General features: G+C 35.0%; 1 protein-coding gene and 1 long non-coding RNA gene across 2 annotated transcripts in view; one reads left to right on the top strand and one right to left on the bottom strand.

The window, feature by feature from the left end:
• Nucleotides 1–23,507, bottom strand: part of ADGRV1 (adhesion G protein-coupled receptor V1) — a 668,591-nt gene that overhangs the window by 301,388 nt on the left and 343,696 nt on the right. The window lies entirely within an intron of this gene.
• LOC116423428 overlaps nt 14,121–23,507 on the top strand; it is a 44,418-nt gene continuing 35,031 nt past the window's right edge. Inside the window, exon 1 of the long non-coding RNA XR_004234041.1 lies at nt 14,121–14,412. This is a non-coding gene — a long non-coding RNA (uncharacterized LOC116423428). The remainder of the gene's footprint in view (nt 14,413–23,507) is intronic.

Raw genomic sequence — 23,507 nt, 5'->3', positions numbered from 1 at the left:
ACAAGTAAAAAGAGGAAAAAAGATAAGGGGTTCAATAGAATTAAAGTGTTTACATCTTTATTAGAGAATATGATAGTTCTAAGAATTAAAAATAATATCACTAATAGTACAGTTAGAAATATACAATGACAGAGAGTATGTGGTGAATTTGATGGAATGACATAAAAATTTAAGATGAAAAATAGGAATATACTGGCTACAAAAGGAAGGGAGAAATAGAATGGAGTAAATTATTTCACATGAAGAGGTGCAAAAAAATTTATTACAGTGAAGATGAAGATGGGAGGGTAGGTAATAAACATTATTTGAATTTTATTCTCATTAGTATTGGCTCAAATAGGTAATAACAAACACAATCAGTTGAATATAGAAATCTATCTTACCTGACAAGGAAGTAGGAGAGGAAGATGGTAAGTAAAAGGAGTTTAAGGGCAGGAACTGTCAGAAGGGTGAATAGATGAGAGGAAGTAGTAGACAAGCTAAATATTAGTGAGGATGTAAAAAATGAAGGGAGAGAGAAGATAAACAGGAAGGAAAATAGGATGAAGGAAAAAACAGAGATAATAATCATAACTGCGCATGTGAATGGGATTACTCCCATAAACCAGAAGCAGATAAAGTGGATGAAAAAATAGAATCCTATAACATGTTATTTACAGGAAACACACTTGAAGCAGAAACATACTCACAGAGTAAAGGTGTGGGTCTGGAACAGAATCTATTATGCTTTAGCTAAAGTAAACAAAACAAAACAGGGGACCTCAAATGTTTTTTCTCAGAACTTGATAAATACAACCAAAAAATAAACAAGAAAGAAACTAAGGAGGTAAGTAGAAATTTAGAAAAGTTAGATATGACATACCTTTGGGGAAAACTAAATAGGAATAGAAAATAATTTACCTTTTTTCTCAGTAGCACATGCACCTAACTCAAAAATTGACATTGTAATAAATCTTAAAATCAAAGATAGAAAGGCAAAAAATTTAAATGCATTCTTTTTTTATTATTACAATGCAATAAACATTATATTCAACAAAGAATAGTGGAAAATAGATTAAAAATTAATTGGAGAGGCTGAGCCAAGTTGGCAGAAACTCACCCAATCTCTCTTTCAAACCACTACAATTTAAATAAAACTCTAAACAAATTTTAGAGCATCAGAACACTCAAAAGACAGATAAGAACATTTTCCAGCTGAAAGCAAAGATCTGTGAGACCAGGATGGGAGTTCAATGTGTAGTCGTGGTGCAAGCCATGCCAGCACAACTCTTGGCCCCAGCCCAGGCCCCAGCATCAGTGAGGCTGGTTCTCTGAATCAGCAGCAATGCTGAAGGCTTCTGGACCTTTCAGCCCAGAGATACCAAAAAGGACTGGGAAGGTCAGCAATAAAGGTCTGTGGAATCAGGGAAGGATCCCAGCACACAATCTCAGCCTAGGCCACACCAGCAAAGCCCCAGCCTCAGTGTCAATGAGGTGAGACCTCTGAATTAGCAGCAGTAATAGAGATTTCTAGACTACTTGTCCCACGGATAGCAAGGAGGATTTGGAAGGTCAGCCAGGAGGATCTGTGGCAAAAGGATGGGAGTCCTGGTATAGGCCAAGCCAGCACAACCCCAGTCCCAACCCTGGCCCTGGAGTCAACAAAGCAGGAATCTGTTGCTTTAGCACAGTAGATCTTACAGTTATAATGGAACAGGGACACTCCTAACAGTTCCAGAGCAGAGAGAAGGCTTGTGGTCAGCATCTTAAAAGGATCTCTGTAAACAGCTGCACAAAATCCTTAAAGCTCTGGACAGTACACCCTCCATCCTGGAAATAGAGCACTACTTTAACAAAGAGTTTAAAGCTGAATGATAGGCTAGGAAAATGAGCAGACAACAGAAAAAGTTTCTGATCATCAAAAGTTATGTTGACAAGGAAGATCAAAACTCACACCCTAAAAATGATAACAAAGCTCCAATATCCAAAGCCTCCAAGAAAAATAAGAATTTAATTCAGGCTATGGAAGAGCTCAAAAGGGATTGGGAGTAGGAGAGATAGAAGAAAAATTAGGAAAAGAATTAAGAGTGGTGCAAAAGGAAATACAAAAATCTTATGAGGAGAAGAATGCCTTAAAAAGCAAAATTGGCCAATTGGAAAAGGAGGAACAAAAACTCACTGAGGAAAATAGTTCTTTAAAAATCAGAATTGAGCAAATGGAAGCTAATGACTTCATGAGAAATCAAGATACAATAAAATAAATCCAAAAAATGAAAAAAATATGAAATATTTCATTGGAAAACCAATTGACCTGCAAAATAGCTCCAGGAGACATCATTTACAAATTATTGGTCTACCTGAAAGTCATGATCACAAAAAGAATTTAGACATCATCTTTCAAGAAATTATCAAGGTAAACTGCCCTGACATTATAGAACCAGAGGGTAAAATAGAAATTGAAAGAATCTACTGATCCCTTCCTGAAAAAGACCCCCAAATGAAAACTCCCAGGAATATTATAGCCAAATTCCAGAACTCCAAAGTGAAGGAGAAAATATTACAAGTATCCAGAAAGAAACAATTCAAGTATAGTAGAGCCACAGTCAGAATAACACAAGATTTAGCAGCTTCTACCTTAAAGGACTAGAGGGCTTGGAATATGATATTCTGGAAACAATGGAGCTGGGATTACAGCCAAGAATTACCTACCCAGCAAAACTGACTATAATTCTTCAGAGGAAAAGGTAATCATTCAATAAAACAGAGGATTTTCAAGCATTCATGATGAAAATACCACAGCTGAATGGAAAATGTGATTTGCAAATACAGGACTTTGGAAAAATATAAGGATATAATCAGGAATGTGACATCAAAAGGGACTTAATAGGGTTTATCTGTTTATATTTCTACACTGGAATATGATACTTGTAATTAATTAGAACATTTTCATTATTATGACAGGAGTATATATAAGACAGAGAACATAGGTGTGAGCTGAATATGAAGGGATAATATCTTTAATAAAAAATGATTAAATTAAGGGGTGAGACAGGAATGTATTGGGAGAAAGGGAAAGGGAAAAGTAGAATGGTTCAAATTATCTGCCATTTTAAAAAAAGAGACTCAGGCTAAAAAGGGGGAAGAAGGGGAAGAGAGGGTTAGTGAGTAAAACTTATTCTCATCAGAACTGGCTCCGAGAGGAAATAACATATATACTCATTATGGGTAAAGAAATTCATCTTAATTGTGGGTGGGGATAAGGGAGAGAACCTAGAACTCAAATATTTTTTTTAAACAAATGTAAAAAAATGATTTGAAATGTAACTGGGAAAATAAATAAATAAGTCAAATACAAAACAATTAAATGGAAACTAAATAATCTAATCCTAAAGAATAAGTGGGTCAAAGATTGAATCAATATTTTCATTAAAGGGAATGAAAACAACAATGAGACAACATACCAAAATTTATGGGAGGCAGCCAATGAAGTATTTAGGGAAAAACGTATTTCTCTAAATTGTTATCAACACAATGGAAAAAGAAGATCAATAAATGGGGCATGCAATCTTTCAAAATTAGAAAAAGAACAAATTAAAATTTTCTAATTGAGCATAAAATTGGAAATCTTGAAAATCAAAGATGAGAATAACAAGAGTGAAAGTTAAAAAACAAAAACAAAAAACTATTGTGCTAATAAATCTAAGAGATGATTTTGCAAAAAAAAAATAAATAAAAATAACAACCCAATAAGATTAGGTGTTGATGAATTTGACTAAAAAAAGGAGAAAACTAAAATATCAAAAGTGAAAAAAAGGTAAAATCACCACCAATGAGAGAAAAAATGAAAGTAACTTATTAGGAATTCTTTTGCCCAGTTATATGCAAACAAATTTGACAATCTGAGCAAAATTAATCAATTTTTACCAAAATATGAATTACCTCGGTTAACAAATCAGGAAAAAGAATGCTTAAAGAAGACTATTTTAGAAAAAAGAAATTGAACAAGTCATTAATGAACTCTGTAGGGAAAAAACCCTAGGGCCTGAGAGGTTCATGAGTGAATTCTAGTAAACATTTAAAGAACAACTAATTTCGATACTATAAGGTGCTTGGCAAAACAGTAAAAAAGGAGTCCTGCTAAACTTTTTTTATGATATAAATATAGTGCTGATATTTAAACTAAGAAGAGCTAAAACCAGAAAGAAAACTATAGACAAATTTCCCTAACAGATATCAATGCAAAAATTTTGAACAAAATATTAATAAGATGATTACAGAAATGTATCATATATACAGCAATATAGCAATATATATGCAGCAATAACAAGATTATACACTATGAGCATGTGGAAATTATGCCAAGAATGCAGGGTTGGTTCAATTAGGAAGACCATTGACATAATTGACTATATCAATAACAAAATCAACATAAATCATATGATTTTCTCAATAGATGCTGAAAAAGCTTTTGACAATATGTAGTACCCATTCCTACTAAAACACTAGCTAGCAAAGGAATAATGGAAACATACTTAAAATGATAAGCATTATCTATCTAAAACTATCAGCAAGGATTATATGTAATGGGAATAAGTTATAAGCCTTTCTAATAAGAAAGGGGTGAAGCAAGGATGCCCATTATCACCACTATTATTCAATATACTGGAAATCAGTGTAGCCTCAGACAAATTGAGACCTACTGAAGACCCAGCTTAAAAAGGCCAAGACTTCCTATTTCATCCAGGCCATCTCCATTCATCCTGATCTATATCTTGCCATTGGATCCAGATGGCTTTGGAGAAGAAGTGAGGCAGATGACTTTGCCCAATTCTCCCTCACTTAAATCCAATATACTTGCATCTCATTGTAAAGGGCCGCAGATAGTAGGGGAATTCTGGGTAAGGTGTAAGACCCTTCAGCCCAAAGGAAATCTGCTGACAATGTCTTCAGCTTCCCATTGCCCTTTGGTGTTCTCACCCTTCCTGAGAAGTCAAGGAGGGCATGACCACCTGTGTTCTACTTGAAACAAGGTATACTTACAGTAAAGATACAATAAAGTATATCAATAGCAGGGTACTTATAGTTAAAATAAAATAAAGGCAACCTAGTAATATCAGCTTTCAAACTATATTATAAAGAAGTTATCATCAAAACTATCTGATATTACTAAGAAACAGAGTGGTAGATCAGTGAAATGGATTAGATACACAAGACACAGTAATCAATGATCATAGTAACCTTGTGTCTGATAAACTCAAAGACTCCAGCTTTTGGGACAAGAATCCACGTTTGACAAAATCTGCTGGAGAAATTGGAAAACAATAAAACATTCAATAGGTATAGACCAACATCTTACACTGTATACCAAGATAGGGTCAAAATGGCTAAGTGATTTAGACATAAAGGGTGAAACCATAAGCAAATTATATGAGCAAGGAATAATCTACTGTCAGGTCTATGGGGAGGGGGGAAATTTATGACAAAATAAGAAACAGAGAATTATGAAAAATAAAATAGATAATTTTGGATATGCTAAATTAAAAAGCTTTTGTATAAACAAAATCAATGCAAACAAAATTGGGAGAAAAGCAGAAAGCTGGGAAACAATCTTTACAGCAATTGTCTCTGATAAAGGTCTTCTTTCTTGGATATATAAAGAAGTGTTTCAAATTTTAAGAAAACAAACAATTTCTCAGTTGATAAATGGTCAAAAGAGATGAATTGGCACTTTTCAGATAAAAAAGTCAAAGTTATCTAAAGGTAGATGAAGAAATGCTCTAAATAATTTTTGATTAGAGAAATGCAAATTAAAACAATTCTGAGGTACCACGTGACACCTATCAGATTAGTTAATAAAAAAAAAAAAAAAAAAAAAAAAAAAAGGAGAAATGATAAGTGTTGGAGAGAGAATGTAGAGAAACTGGGACACTAAAGCCCTGATAGTGGAGTTATGAAATGATCCATCCATTCTGGAGATGACTTTGGAACTACTCCCAAAAGGCAATCAAACACCTGATCCAGCAAGATCACTACTAGTTCTGTATCCCAAAGAGATTATAATAAAGGAAAAGGACCTAAAATGTGCAAAAATATTTATAGTAGCTATTTTTTTCAGTGGCAAAATACTGAGGGGAATTGAGGAGATACTCATCAAATGGAGAATGACTAGACAAGCTGTGGTATATTAATGTAATGAATACAATAAGATATGATAAACAGGCAGATTTCAGAAAAATCTGGAAAGACTTGTATGAACTGAGGCAGAATAAAATGAGCAGAACCAGGAGAATACACGTTTCTGGAATCCTGGGCTGACTGGGAATATTAAGAAGGCAATAGTAATAGCATCACCACTCTGTCTGGTATTGATAGGCCTTGAGATTTCTAGTTGTAGGAACATAAAAATTATTCTAGAAAGTTATCAATCTTAACTTGAACAGTTAACAGAAGTTTAACAGAAAAATTATCCCAGAAAGTTATTGATCTTGACTTGACTTTGTATCTACAAAAAAAAAAAAAAATCACTTTTCTCTATTTGCAAAATTAGCATGGACATTTGCAGAAAGACAGATATTTATAAAAATAAGAGTGAGTCCAAGTGACAATGACAAGGAAAGATAGCCTAGTTCCTGAAGGTCACAAAAAGAATAGAATAAGTTAGGCTCAGAAGTCATTTTTGAGAAAAATCAGGAACTTTAAAAATTATCTGTTTTCTTACAATCTTTACAGAATAATAGCTTTTTCTTTTCCTTGGCTAACCTAAATCATGTTAGATACATCATTTTGATGATGAGAGGATCCTGGTTCTTGAAATCTAACTGGAAGGTTCTATAAAGCTGGAAAGGCTTTAAGCTAACTGATTGTGTGTCTGTTGTCCAAGGAGGAGCTTCAGTATGTACAGAAAAGACCATTAGCTTGCCCACAAAATGATGACTTTTTAAAAAAGTAAATGTAAACAATGTGCTTTGTGAGTAGAGGGAACATGAAGAGCAGTTTATAGCAGTGGGTGTGGAATCCCCAAAGACATGAGGACACTTATTGTACTTATAAGCTATAAGCATTAACAAGTCACCTAACCACTTTAAATCTCAGTTTTCTTATTTAGAAAAATGGGTAAATAATATCTATGGAATCTACCTCAGGATTGCAATCAAATGAGATGGTAGTTAACATACTTTAAAAAATCTATTTATGTACGTATTATATATATCTACTATTATTACCCATGGTGATGACATTCTTAATATGTCAAAGTATTAAAGTTCATATTTTTGAAAAGATGAATTATTAACATAAATAAACATAAATGCCCATTTCTGGAAATTCTCTGAAATAGAGAGGGAAGTAAAGAGTGAGTTGGAAAGGGCTCAGTGAGAATGTTGTTTCTATCTTTCCCTCTGAACTATTGTTTCTGTACATAGGTCTTTAAGAGTTATATAAATAGAAAATAAAATTTTTGGAATGTGAAAAAAATTCTAATTAAAGACTATTTTGATAGTATGGGAATCTGAAGAGTTATTATTTACAACATTTTTAAAAAGACTATGGAGAACTCTTTGCCTTCTTTTAAGATGGAAAACAAAAATGGGGGAAAGATCAAAAAAGAAACAAAGAACAAAAAGGATGATGAGGTTAAAAATATGTTGAGAAGACTAGAAATCATTGCATTTGGAACCTTGTTCTAGTACTAGGGATTAATAGATATTCCTGACCAGAATGGTACTCTTGGTGAATCACATACAAGTAGAAGGTTACTACACCTTGAACCCAAATGAAAAGAGAAAAGAAAAAGCATCTCCTACTATCTCTAAGTCAATGGGTGGTGATATGCAAGTGAATTGGATGAAGGAAGGAAGGAAGGGAGGGAAGGAAGGAAAGAAGGAAGGAAGGAAGGAAGGAAGGCAGGAAGGAAGGAAGAGAAGGAGGGAGGGAAGGAGGGAGGGAAGGAGGGAGGAGTCTTTTAACTGACCAATTCCACTTAGTGGATCAGCTTTACTGGAAGAAGTTGTTATTTGTCCTTCATTCTTGAAAAGGACCATGACATCAGGGAAATGTACTTTTCAAGTACAAAGAACAAGATAATAATGAAATAATAGGAATAGAAATATCCAAATAATAAAAATTCACAAAATGTCTAAATATTACATCTTTGAGAATGTACCTAGAAAGTTGTTTTTTGTTATTGTTCAATTGTTTTTCAGTCATGACTAACTCTTCATGAGCCTATTTGGGATTTTCTTAGTAGAGATAATGGAGTGGTTTGCCATTTCCTTTTCCAGATCATTTGACTGATGAGGAAACTGGAGTAAACAGGATTGTGCAACTTGCCCAGAATCACAGAGCCAAATTCAGGAAGCTGAGTCTTCCTGACTTTAGGCCCAGCATTCTATCCACTGAGCCACCCAGGTGCTCCTAGAAAGTTGTTAGGTGATGGCAAAAAGCCCTATAACCAACAGGTAAGGAGATCTGGTGCTCACATCAGTCCTGGCACAATTCTAATCAAGCTTACTGACCCCCACAAGGGTAAGCTAGGAATTTTCCTAAAGCAATTTATTAATGGATTGCTATTAATACCCAGATCTCTGTCATTTTTGTTCCTCCACAAAGGACCCACAAGAAATTTGTTATCTCCATCCTCAACCAAGGTTATTCTTTTGGATGTAAAAAATTTTTTTAAATCATCTTATTGATAATTACCTAAAGAAGAGATTACTTAACTAAAAAGGAGATAACACAGAAGGAAAAAAAAAAAGACTGCATAGAAAACAGAGAACTCTCGGATCATGTCCAAAATTAAGAAAGCTCCTCAGCTCTGAGCCTAACTGGGGCTATTCCAGTTGAGCTTATCTTCACCAAATAATGTTTTAAATGACTTTTATTAAAATATTTGGAATAGCAAGTAAACAAACAAATAGATAGAAGGCCATGACTGGAATGGCATTTTTAAAATTAATATGGTAGTGTTAGTCTTAGATATTCAGAAATTCTTGTCCTAAATTTTCTAATTTATCTAATTAAAATTAATGTACAAATTAACATTGGTAAGGAAAAAAATGTTTCCTAAAACAAAACAAAAGACAAACAAAGACTTTTTTTATGCAGCCTTACATTTAAAACACTTATGGGAGTATTGAAATTCCATAAAAAATTTAACTTTCCAATAAAGAGGGAAAAGGTCCCTCTTTATTCAATTTTCCTTAAAAATAATGCAGAAAAACAGATTAAAAAGTAAAAAGCCTTTGTAATGTAGATAAGGATTCTCGTCTAGTTTTCACATTTTTTTTAGCATATTTACACTATATTCCAGAATGAACATGTAAAGCACTAGAAATAGAAGCAGGTTTTCTGAATTATATCACCTGCAAGATATTAAATTCTCGGGGGGGGGGGGGGGAACATTTGCCTTCCTAATTTCTCTTCCCCCCACATATGCCAATCTCATGACCAAACATTAAAAGTAGAAGAGGGAACATGGAGGTAATTCTGCCTTTAAGAGAAGAGTGGAAGAGAAACTTTGTTTCAGGACCAATAAGTATCTCCTCGGCGCCACAATTCCTCTAAGGTGAGTGATACTCTTAAGATGTACCTGCTCTGCAGAGGGAGTCACTGCAATCCTTTGCTTCCTTTTGGAGCTTTTGTGAGTTTGGAAGTTTTCCTTAAGGGCTTACCTCACTTCTCAGACAATAGTGGAGGAAGAGTCCGGGAAAACCATAAAATCATAAAATTTCAGTAGTATCTAATTGAGGCGGGGGCAGATAGGTGGTATGGTGATTCCAATGCCAGGCTTTGAACTAGCAAGACCTGAGTTCACAACCAGTTTCAGACACTGAATAGATAGCTATATGTACACTGAACAAGCCACTTACCACCCCCATCTGTTTCTGTTTTCTCATCTGTAAATTTGGTATATTAATAGCACCTACTCTCCAGAATCATTATAATCAAGTAAGAATCAGGTAAGATAACATTTGTAAAGGGATCAACTGAGCACCTGGCACATAGTAGGTGCTATATAAATGTTAATTATTACTATTATTATTATTTTACAAATAAAATAATTGGAAATTGTTGACCTATAGGATATTTTCATTGTAAATACAGCATTGTAACAACTCAACTTATTCAAAATCAAGCATATTAACTCTCTATCCCCACCTGACTCCTTCAATGTTGTCATCATAATTCTCTTAGAATTTTCACTCTTTTAAAAAAACCCTGTCTTTTCAGCTCCTATATTCATTCAAACGAACAAATGAATGAATACATGAATACATAAATAGCAGTTGTAAAGGCTCTAAAGTTTCTAAAATGTTGTGTAAATATTATTTAATTTTGTCTTCATAACAGCACTGCTAGGTAGGTGCCCATTATACAGATCAGAAACTGAGAAAGACAGAGATTAAATGATTGGGCCAAAGCCCCACAGCAAGTAAATGTTAGAGATCAGATTTGAACTCAGGTTTCTTAAATCCATGTCTATCTCTATATTCATTGGTCTACCTATTTATCAAAGTCATACAGTTTTTTTCAAATTATTCCTTCAAATATCCATTCTTACTGTCACCATAATATTTCAGCAATTACTTTAAATCTATAATATTGCAATAATCTGATTGATCCCTCTGATACTGCAGTTTTCCCTCTTTTTCTCTGTCTTTCAGCCTCTGTCTCTCTCTCTCTCTTCCAAACTATTTGTACAGATAACAGATTCTGCTAGATTATTCTGTCTAAAACACTACATACAAATAGAAAGCCTACAGATTAGGGGAGACCTGCAACTTTTCTAAATCACCTCTATTTCACAATACAAGTATACATTTTCAGCAGTCAGATCAAGATTCAGTCAAATGGCACCAATTAACTTTCTGGGTTTATCTGCATGTGTTATGCTGTGTTGTGCTGTGTTTGGGAGAAAGAACTGCAGAATTTCTTCTCTTAATCTTTTCCTTCTTTACTTTCCATTACCAACACAGTAACTTTTTAGTCATTCAAAAGAAGATTCACAACAACATATAAGAAAAATTATTTCTGGGGATAGGGAATAAATTGAATTGTTACAGATGAAAAGAATTTTTAAAAAAAGGCTTTTTAAAGCTTTTCATAGTCCTAAGCACCAAATACTAAGCTTATTATGCTACAGACCAATGACTGGCTCATACTGAGGATTAATTTCCTGCAAAACCATGACTTCACATTAACTCAGTACTATTTCTTTTGCTGAAGATTTGGCTGGCCAACCTGCTGTGTTTCAGCCTATCAGGATATTCTTTTCTGAGTATGATTTTTAAATGCAAGAGAGTTGAGGGACAATGGGCTTTGTACACATCAAACTGTCAACTCAGTTGATGTTTATGTTAATTTTGCTGAACTATTTTTTTCTCTTATAGTCCTTGTTGTAAGGGATAATTCTCTGAGTAGAGGAAGGAAAAGGGAATGAAAATAATATTAAAAAGTATTTGTTATTGCATTATTCTTGTGCTTCTTTTCATTAGTCTCAATCCATATATTGAAATTTTCCCAGGTTTCTTTGAAACCATTCTCTTCACCATTTTTTCAGCAAAATGATACTTCATAATATTAATTTATTACTATTTGTTCAGCCATTCCCCAACTGACTGATACCCTCTTGGTTTCCAGTTATTATATTTTGTCTATCTCAAAAAAACCTCCTACGTATATTTTTGTACAATTGGGTTTTTCTCCACTTGTCTCCCAGGGCTGTTTTGAGGATAAACTGAGATCATATTTGTTAAATACTTAGCATAGTGCTTGCAGATAGTAGATCCTGATTCCAATCTGATGGGTTTAAGATGGGATATAAGATGTAAGTTGAGTCTCAAGATTCATTAGAATGGGATTCTCTCCTTAGTGATGAAAATGAATGCCATGTACCCTGACAGGTACAAAACCTGGGCAGAATTGGTAAGAGTGGGAAAGAGGAGAGACATCTGGGGTTTTCTAGCTTATAACAACAAAAGAGAAGATGTGTAAAGATATGTAATTCCAATCCGTCTTTAGGTTACTGAAGAAAGAGAAAGACTCTGAGAAGTTGAAATGAATGGAGTTGGCTAACTCCTATCATATCTCTATGCCCAGATTTCTCTACTAGATAACTTAACACACTCTCTCTCTCTCTCTCTCTCTCTCTCTCTCTCTCTCTCTCTCTCTCTCAAATTGAGATAACATTGTTCCCAATGGGACAGCTACTTCAGTCTGTATTATCTAATATATATTTTTATAAGTATGTTTTCTGATTTCTGTTTTGCTATCAACTTAGATAAATGAGTTTCTTTGCTACTTGTTATGTGTGTTTATTGTCGAGTTGGTATTTCACGGAAAGCAAGTCAAGTCTTGGATATAAGCTTGGGAACTCCTTTCTGGATTAAGATCAAATGAGATAATGTTTATAAAGTACTTGGCACACTTTCTGTCACATAGTAAGCACTACATAAAAAAGTTAGCTATTATTATTAAAAAAATAATCAGGAATTTACTTTGAACCTAAAATTTACATGCATAGATAAACAGAGCTGAGTACCCCATCTCTCTGGGGAAAGCAGAATGGCCAACCTCTGACCTGCAACCTCCTGTTTCTAAAACCTTCCTTGGAGAAGGTGAGGATTAAAAACACTAGAGTTGTACTTGATGTGCCTGTAAGCCACATTAAGACAGTCATATGTTATATAGAGTTGTTTACATTATACAATTTCTTCAATTTGCATTTCTCTACTTATTAGGAATTTGGATCTCTTTCCATATGGCTATTGATAACTTGGATTTCTTTCCCAAAATACTACCTATTTATGTATTTGACTATTTGTCAACTGGAAAATAGCTCATATTCTTCTAATTATGATTCATTTCCCTGTATATCTTGGATATAAGACATTTATCAGAGAAATTTGCTAAATATTTTTCCTTCAGTTAACAGCTTATCTTCTAATATTAGTTATATTAGTTCTATTTGTGGAAATCTTTGAAATTTTATATATTCAAAACTGATTGTCCTTCTCTATTCTATCTGTTCATACAGTTCTAATTCATTCAACAATATAATTTTATCCAATTTTCATCCTATTGTTGGTTTTCTGTTGGTAATTACAAGTTGTCTGTAGCTGTGTATATGTATGTGTGTACAAACACAAATATATGTATATATACATAAAATGTATAAATGTATATGGTATGCATAGATTTGAGAAAGAAACAGAGACAGAGACAAGATAGATGGATAACTCATTGAGGCAGCTAGGTAGCATAGTGGACTTTGATTCACTATGCTACCTGAAATTCAAAGACCTGAATTCAAATCTTGTTTCAGTCATGTAGTGTATTATCCTGGACAAAATTAAATCTCTCTTGGCCTCAATTTCCTTGTCTATATAAAGGGAAAAAAATAACAGCACTTATTTCACTATCTTGTATTAAGACTAAATGAGATAACACATACAAAGTGTTTTACAAATCTTAAAGGGTTATATAAATGTTATAAATGTTAGTAATTATTATAATGATATGTTAGTAATTATTATGATATGTAGATATGTCGTATTCCCCAAACAGGACTTAAAGTTTCTAAAGGTCAAGGATGACGTCTTATGGTTTTTTCCTAGTATTTCTTAGAATTATTTTCTTCCTTTAGCACCTAACATAGTGCTATGGGCAGAGTATTCACTCTATGAATAAAAGAAAGAGCCTTGAATTCTGAGGCCTAAGTTTAAGTTTCAGACTCAGCTCTTGAACTGGCTCTGTATGGTAAACTGTGGTCAAGTTGCTTAAACTCATCTTCCTCATCTCCCCATGGGGGGGGGGGGGGGGAAGGGAAGGGGGGTAGGAGACACTGCAAACCAGGGGCCATCATTATTTATTCATAGCCATATGGGTAAAGAGAAGCTAATTTAGGAAGGGAGACTTTAGGGCTTCAATTAGGTGAAAGGGAGAACTAGGGCTAATGTCTGATCTGCTATCCCTGCCCTGATGGCCAGAACCTTGGGGCCTATTGAGATTTCTGGAGATTTGAATTGTAGAGGCAATCCAGGGTCCCCAATTTCAAGAATAACAGCTTCTGTGACTGGCTCAGGTAGCTGAGCTGAAGAGGAAGACTGTTTTCTTCTATCTTCACTCATCCTCTGATGTCCCCTATATAACCCTGCAATGGAGTCTGGCCTTGCAATAAGGTAACCATAGAGATTGCAGACACTCTCCCAGGATTCCGCTGACCACTAAGGTTATGGAATGGGTGGAGACATCTGGGATTGTTTGAGGAGAAAGCAGAGATTGATGTATGGAGGCGTCTTCCATTTTGGGAAAACACAGGGAGATGCTAGTGTCTAAAGATGCCCTAGCTCTTTCATTCAAAGAAATTCTGATGAAAACCTGATTGGTGGTCTGTGTGGAGAATGAGGTGCTGTGATACTGAATGGCTCAGACTTGGTGAGATTCATCCCCACCCCAACCCCCACCCAGCCAGTGCCTGGGATCTTCCCTCAGAGAGAGTCACTTTGGTAACTGCCCCTCTCCAGTGTCTAAGCAGGAAAAAAATCATTTCCTGTCCTCGCAGTCCGAAGGGCTTCAGACTGGCAGCTGTCTTTCCAAAGAGCTGTGCTGCTAGCCAGTACTTCTGCATCCCCTCCCCCTCACACTTTCTGTCTTTCCCTTTTTATTAACAGATGTTCCAGAGTTACATTTAAAAAAACAAACAAGCAACAATAACAACAACCGGGCACCAAACCTTTCTGTATTTTCACTTCAGTGATAGCAATTGGGGGACAAAAATTGAGTCTTTATAAAGCTAGAGACTTATTCGGTATTCTTTACTGAGGCAGGCACTAGGAGGAAAGCAGATCACAAAAGGCTTTCTTTGGCAATATACAAACCCAGTGCTGCTGCCTGTGACAGCTTTCTAGGCCAGCTTAAGGTGAGAAGCCAGAGAAATAAAAGCAAAGAGAGCTTTATAAAAACTGAAACCATCACTCCCCTAGACCAGTATTCCTAGCAAGATAGAATCCTGGCATGAAGCAAAAGAGGAGAGGGGCTAGCAGTGTCTCTGTTCATTGCCACACATGAATTGCCCTACCAGAGGATCTATTTTATATCCCCCAAAAGCTGTGATATACAGAGATATACTGTCTCTCCCCCTCCCCCCATTCCTTCAGCATGAAGTGCTGGCTGTGGTTTGGGAATTCCCCTTGGCCATACCTGGAGAACTGGGAGATCAAGAAGGAGGAGGGTTGGAGAAATGGTCAGAAACAAATAGTCCTTTGTGAGACCCTTACATTTTTTCCTTTTCCAGAAATAATGCCCTCAGTCCTAGGAACAGTTAATCCATTCAGCTTTGAAAATCTAGCCTTGGGGCTGAGTTGTCTTGATTGGTTAGTGAATGAATGCAAACTCACCTCACTTACTATATATAGCTGGCTCAGTCCAAGACTCTCATCTGATCCAAATACCCCACCCCTCCACATACACTTTTTTACTTACTGTTTTGGGCACAGTAATAAAATCAATACCATCCTGGTATCTGAAAAGAGAATGTCAATTGTCTCCAATTGATAAACTCACCATCCCTTTGAACCTTTTAGTCATTCTGGAGAGAATTCTCTTTTCTGACCATCACTCCACTAGATGTATTGCCTATCCCTATCTCCAACCCCCACTACAATATATGCCCTTCAAGGAAAAAAATTTATGTAACACTGTTTTATCTGTGTTCTTAGTAGCTAATAGTGTCTGGCACTTAGTGAGCGCTTAACAAATGCCTTTTCATCCCTTTTTCCATTTTTATGTTCAATAAAGCATGTTAAATATCTGAGCTATGAGAGGGTAGAAGATTATTAACAGGGAGAAAGAAGCCCAGACAAAGGGTCAGAGATTTAGAGGTACAGATTTTTTTTTTTTAACTTTTGAAATATATCCTCTGGCTAATCCTGAGCATAGTGTGAATTTAAGTTGTTTTGCAATGTGAAATAGTCTAGGTGCTGCCAGATTTGGTATCTTTTTGTGGCTAGTGAGGATACTGTGCCATTTAGAAAGGTTGTACCACATATACATTAGAATGGAACAGAAGTAGCCATTGGCCTGACTGCTCCAAGAGAGCTCCACTTGGGAGGCAATTGGAATATTTCATTCTCTCTCTGGATAACGAATAATATAACGTATTGTCTCACTCACTGTAGGCTTGAGGAAAACAGTACACAACTTAATTTGGCTTGCTAATGTAGCCTAGTGAGGACTACCATACTGCCCCAAGTGTGACATGACTGATACCGACATGTTAAACACATTATTCAAAATAAATTAAATGAACACTTAGAAAAGAGATCATAGTCACAGCAGAGGAATGATTTGACAATTCCATAAAATAAATGAAAAAGTACTTCATTATATCCTGTGCATATGATGAAGTTATATAGATTGAATGATAATATGCTGAGGGAGATTTAGAACTGGCTGAATAAAGAGACAGTGTAATGTGGTAGATAGAGATCTATCCTTGAGGATCTGGAGAACTGAGTACAAGTTCTGCCACAGATATATAATAACTATGTCATCTGAGAAAGTCATGTAGATTCTTATTGCTCTACCAACTCTCTAAGTGTATCAATTTCTGAGAGAGTGTTAATTTGCATTGAAGAGAGTTCCCTAATCCAAAAGTTCCCTATATTAATTAAATCACAGTTTAAAGCTCTTGTCTCCAAATGACCAGAACAAAAGAATAGTAAGTAATTCATGGGCTACTATCACTCTTCAGGGCCAAGTCTAATGGAGTGTTCTAATAACTTCTACTTGGCCCTGTTCTGTTCCACTTTTCTATCAGAGTTACAAAAAGGCATCAATGAGATATTATATCTGAATACAGCATGAAACAAAAAGAAATAGCTAATATGTTGGATGATTAATGTCACCAGCAACAGAGCAAAGCTAGGTGCGGTGGGAGGAATCAACCAGAGTCTGTCTCTTTGATCTCTACAACTCTTGTTCACCACAAGACTTTGTGAACATCAGTATCATTAGCAGCCTAGTCCTGGAACAGCTAATGCAACGTCTAAGACATCAGAAGCCAAAAATAAATTGGACATAATGAGAAATGGAAGCTTCAAAACTCAGCAACAACTCTAGAAGAAAAGCTTTTCCTAAGGACCCTAGAAAGGGAAGAAAAAGACAAAGCAAAGAGTGCCTCTGAATTCCTCCTCAGCCATGTGTGTTCTCTTACCTTCAGCAGATCTTCTTCTGGGTTCTATATATATTGGTAAAGAAGTTTGTCATAGACTTTGAGGGTGGGAGGAAGTTTTGTACCTACTCTTCTTTGTTTGATCCTTTTAAAAAGTTAAGTAAGTCTGACTAATTGACATCAAAAGATAATCAAAAGAAAGAATACAATCAATGGGGACTTATGAACTACTGCATTTGAAAAATACAATAGCTCTAGAATCCTGAGAGAACTCGAAATATCTACCATCTGGGGTCCTAAATTGCTAGTGCAATTGGGAGTTGGGAAAGTAAATCGAGAGCATATGCTGCATGCAGAAGGATTTGTTTTACTTGGCTCTAGAGGACAGAAAACTAAGAGTAAATGGGTAGAATTTTCAGAGAGGCAAATTTTGGCTCAATATAGAAAAAAAATATTGAATGGCCTTACTCAGGAAGTAATGAGTTCCCCATCATTGCAGATTTTCATATGGAGGCTAAACAGCTACTTTTTTACTTATTTTTAGGCAAAGTTTTAAACTGGAGAGATTCCAAAAAAATACTAATATGTGAACTACATACCTTATAAATTTATTTCTAGGATCAAATGAGATGATGCATTAAAAAAAACTCTGCAGACCTTAAAGCACCATATAAACTTCATTTTTTAGTGAAGATTGCAATTAGTATTTTGATACTCTCCTCAGCACTTAGCTCACTGCTATGCTTAAACTGATATTCAATAAATGCTACTTTAATATATAATTGAATATATATATCAATGAGCCCTGTCCAAAGAAAGATTAACTTTTTAAAACTTGCTATATGGACTTTGGGACTGATTTCTTTCTGTTATTCATTCTTTACACATTCCACCACTCACTAGTATATTGACCAGAAGGTGAGTAAAAAAAATATGAATGTGTGGAAATCTGGTTAGTCCAACTTTCTTATTAGCTGTTCTGGTTAGGAGGGAGGGGTGTGAGAGGAACTGCCAGGGGATGTGAGAGAGAGCTGAAATAATTGATTCAACAAATGTTATTGTATTGTCCATCTTTTCTTTGCTTCCTTTGATCATGTGCTGATTATTTAATATTTTGAATTCCCAAACAATGGAAACAGAGAGATAGAGAATTGGCTTCTCCAGGACCAAATGCTACGAGACAATATTAACTTCAAGTTTTTGTTTTGAGGCCAGAACCCATCCTTTCCCTTCAATGAATGAAAGAAAGGAATGAATGAAAAAGTACTATTAAGCATTTATTATGTGTTAGACACTTTGTTAAGTGCCATGGAAATGTATATAAAAAAAAGCCACTTTCTCCCCTCAAAGAGTTTATAGTAAAAAAATCAAAACCACACATGGAGAGATCCCAGAGAGGAATATTTTGGCCTTGGAGGTCATAAGAATGATTACTGGAGTGATAGTGTAACTTTTAGCAAATTAAATTATATTATTGTTAGTAAGCTTCCAAAATCTGATCTTAGTGTGGTCAGAATGAAAAACATGGAATTCATCAGAATTCCAATTTTTCTCAAAATTTCAAGTAAATCCTAAAGGCTCTTTTAAGCAAATGAATGCATTTCCTATATTCTAAATCATCATAAATATGTTTAATGTTAATGTTCAATCCATTATATAGTGATTTCATTTTTCTTTGGATCTGAAGATATAGTTAAATTTTGTGGTTAGTACCCACCTACAAAATAATTCATGTAGACCTGTCCCACCCTATCATTTCCTTAAAGAGATGAATGGTTCTAAGTCCTCCAATTATCCATTATAGAAAATGTGTAAAACTCTAATTGGACAATACCTTAAGAAAGAATGTATCATCTGGTTTGTGACTTTAAGAAAGAATGTATCGTCTGGTTTGTGACTTTAAAAGAGGAGAACCATTTTAAAAAACTTACCTTGAATTCTTTATGGGGTGGGGATTTAAAAAAAAAATCTCAAAACAAATGAACTTCTATTATTATCCCTACTAGGCCATGACTTGGTCAAAAAATAAAGTTTTTTTAAAAATCAGCAAAAGAGAACCATGATGTAATATAATGAACATTGCAATTTCTGAATTTTTCTCTGAGCAGTGAGATTGTGGGAGGGTTTGCCCATAACCACACATTCAAATGAGATTGTCTAATGTGGCTGTAACAGTGAATCATAGAGGAGAGAGCTTCTGGTGGAATGTGATGCCTTCTTTTTTTTTTTTTTTTTTTTTCCCTCTGAGGGCTCCTCCTCTCCCCTTATCCCCTTATCCCACCTCTTCTTTCCCTGTCATTACTAACTGGTGCTGGTTCAAACTGGCTAGCTCCAGCCTTCGCAGCATCCTCTCTGTTTCTCAGCTTTTGTTCTCAGTTAGAACAGAGAACTACTTCTTGCTTCTTAGACAGCTTGTATAATTAGCCTGAAAGCTGCCAAATATTGCAGCACATCCTTTGATAACCTATTAATGACATGGATAACTGAAAAGAATATTTTGTTCCCAAAGTAAATACAATTGAATTTAACAATTTCACTTCAGGTACAAAGATATTTTATTTATTCTTCTAGCACTGATGGCTAAAACAACATTATTCCTCTATTTATTTTTATATAATTCTCTCTAACTGCTTACTACCTCTCATGAGTGGCTACAGGGATATTTATATCAATAAAGAGAGGTAAATCAAGGAAATCTGGAACACTCACAAATCATTAATTTTTCTTTTCTTCTATAGGCAAGATAGGGAGAGTGAAAAATATTCATTGCTCTAAAATCATTCAAATATGGTCCAATAGAAGCTGGAAAATGTCATTGAAACTCCTGTTTCTTTAATGAATTGTTTTAAGTTCTAAATATATTTGTTATCTGTCTCAGGGTATCTGAGATTTAGGAGTAGAAAAATACCTTAGATGTTATCAAATCCAAACCTTTTATTTTTACCTAGGATAAAACTGAGAGAGTCATACACCAAGGTTACATCGGCAAAAAAGTGGCAAGACTTAAGTTTCAAATCCAGCTCCTCTGATTTCAGAAACAAATTGAAGAGGGAAAACCATTTCTTAACTAATAATTATTTTCAAAATAAACATATGTTTGCAGAAATCCAAGAGTAGGATGGGAATGTGAAAGTATCCTATTATAATTCTACCTGTTTTTTAAGGAGTGACAGCCTAATGTGTTTTAGGGTCACATCAGGATTCTCTCAGATTTTTTTTTTAGTATAGTAGACTACAGTCCTCTAGTCTTTCCTGCCCAGAGTAAATCCTAAGGCTATTTCTATCTTTTTCTTTGAAGAGTGAGGAAGGGAAGACATGACATGGGAAAGAGGAAGCTAAGAAATGAGCATAATTTTGTCAGGCTAAAAATGTTTTGAGGCATCCCTATCTACTATCTCAGAATGTAATAGACTAGTGAATGCATTACACAGATACATGTGCATATATGCAAATATACATTATATAGCTACATATATTTATTTAAAATCAACTAGTTGAGAGAGTGGAATAGGCCCAAAGCCTATCCTAAATATTCTAACCCTTACCCTGTTTCAGGTCTGGCTCTCCACCTTCTCCTGACAGAGCACCTGGAGCTATTTTCTTTAGCTAACAGATGTCAAAAAGAGACTTCCCACAGCCAGAGAGGTGGTAGACAAGCCAAAGGTGCATGAAACACCTATCTCTGTTTTCTGTTCATATTTACATTCAAGTACAGAACAATTTGGAACTGTGCCATTGTGTTTGTCTAGGGTCCATTTGCAAATAGTAGTCTAGCTTAGAATGAGCATTATAGTACCATAAAAACCAGAGTCAGAATGAACGTCCTTTTCTTAGACTTCTTTTCTCTAGGGAGAAATCTGAACAGTTTTACAGACTTATTTAATTTTTGGTGAAATCGCTTTTTAGCTTGAATGTGCTCCTGTCTGTCATAGTATACAGTCAGGCTCATTTTCCAGATACGGACAGAGTTGAACACAGCCTGGCATGAAATCCAAGTTCTTAAAAAAGAGACAGTGTGGGTTGATGAATTCTCAGCCTGTTTACATTCCTTCCCTGAAGTGATTGCAGTTCTCTGCAGTTCTGCTATTCTGCAATACTAGGAGCTGTTTACATTGAACAGGCCCTAAAGGAGGAGAGATTCCTATGGAGCTTCTAAGGTGAAATTTAGAAGACCAAATGAAAATAGGAACATGAAGCTGTTAATGCGGGGAACTTGTCATTCTTGTGCTATGTAAAGAGGTTAGACTCAGAAGAATAGGATCACATACCTGCATGGTCAACTATTAATAGGTATGAGCTCTGAAGGAGGGAGATAAGAACCTTCTTCCCTATCTTTTTAAGCTCTCCAGAAAAAAAAGGATATTAACTTCTTTTCTTGAGCTCCCCCACATATTACCTACATTGCAGTGTTGTTGTAAGGATCAACTGAGATAATAATGCATGTGAAAGCACATTGACAACTAGAGAGCACAGAGTAAGGTTACTATTATCTTTATTCTATGAAAGGAAAAGTAATGCCTCTCTTTTAGCTCAATATTCCTATAAGCTAAACTTCAGTGAAAAACTGATTATATTTTTAGGCTTATCCTCCTTTAAAAAAAAATACCATAAATCATCACATTTATCCTTACTGTTTATAGTACATTATATTTACATATAGTACATTCTATCTACTAAGTTGAGTGCTTTATAGATAAAAGCATGCATCCCCTATCTCTCCTTGTATCAGAAGGCAAATTTAAATTAGAGTCAGCGGGCAATGGGTACAGAATGGCATTCAAGTTTCCTACTTTTTCTAGTATTCTATTCTGGAGGCTACATTATACATATAATGCACTGAAATTAACATAATCTTCATAATCTATTCCTCACAATAACACATCTAAGCAGAATAAGGGAAAGAAAATGAATGTCTTAAAAGTAAAGAGTTTCATAAATTCATTTAACTGAGATACTAAAATGCATACTTTGCACCTAATTAAAAATGATCTCGATTACTAATTTTTTTTTTTCTTTTTGCTGAGGCAATTGGAGTTAAGTGACTTGCCAGGGACACACAACTAGGAAGTATTAAGTGTCTGAGACCAGATCTGAACTCAGATCCTCCTGACTTCAGGGTTGGTGCTCTATCCACTGTGTCACCTAGATGCCCCAGTTACTATTTTAAAAATACATTTTGAGGCTTCAACTGACAACATGCTTTCATGTCTTGTTCCCTATTCTATTTTCCAAGCTAGAAAGCAGTGAATTATGATTTTCTGAAAATTTACCTATATATTTTCTCACCCAATAAAACATACTATCAGTTCTTTTTAGTTTTATTTTTAATTCTATATCTACAAGGTAAAAATAGTTCACACTTAAAGGAAAATCCAAATTCCAATGGCTCTTAGCACTGGGTCTAGACATTCAAACTGATTTCAATTCCAGGGTTCTTTCTTTAGCTTCAAGTTGGCAGATAATGTATTTTGTATTTTGTAGTCTACTAAGTCAGATTCCTCATTTGCAAAATAAGGAGGTTGGATTATGCAATTTCTAGGGTTCTTTTTGGCTCTAAATGCCATGATCTAATGTCTTACATTATCTCCCATTCACTGAGATTATCCTTCATTTCACAGAAGACCTCACATGTAAAATCTGAGCCAAAAAATTTCTTACTGATGAGAAGGTCACTAAATGTTTCTAATCTAATACCACATAGATTCTGATTCCAAAATTATGTGATTGTACTATGTGCACACTGAGTCCAGAAATGCTACAAAAACTCAAGGAAATCTACAGTAGTAAGAAAATGAAGATAGTCTTTATCACAGTCTATATGGGATAATACCTACTATCAGGACTATGTCATACAACTATTATACAGAAAGGCAGCTCACTGAATTAGTTCATCTTGTGTAGCTTTAACAGCACTACAGATAGACCATGAGGTAGGCCTAGATATTGGTATATAAAGACACTGGGATGGATTACAGTTGGGAAATGATACAATGCTTTCCAAAATTCCACACTAATTGCTTCTAAAACAGTCTACCTCTTTAATACAAATATTCTTATGGTTGTCAATCATGAAATACTACAATCTACAATAATACAATATTACAAATACAAGAATTAGAATTATAAATAATCCAAAGGGCAAAGGAAAGATGCATAATAAATATCAGCTGACATTATAACAGCATATTTCTGATGATGAGTTAAATGTGAGAATAGGGGTAAAAGAAAGTAGGCTAGTCATTTAGCAAAAATGAAAGATTCCAGAGGGTTCAAGTAGCACATAGAGAGTGATACCCCAAATGATAAAATAATAAAGGGAGATTTTCCAGGGTAATGGGGAGTCAGAAAGTCAATAAAC

The sequence above is a fragment of the Sarcophilus harrisii genome, chromosome 1 (genome assembly GCF_902635505.1).
Source record: "Sarcophilus harrisii chromosome 1, mSarHar1.11, whole genome shotgun sequence".
Taxonomy (NCBI): domain Eukaryota; kingdom Metazoa; phylum Chordata; class Mammalia; order Dasyuromorphia; family Dasyuridae; genus Sarcophilus; species Sarcophilus harrisii.
Note: the sequence above shows the minus strand (reverse complement) of the source record. Positions and strands in the feature narration are given on the sequence as shown.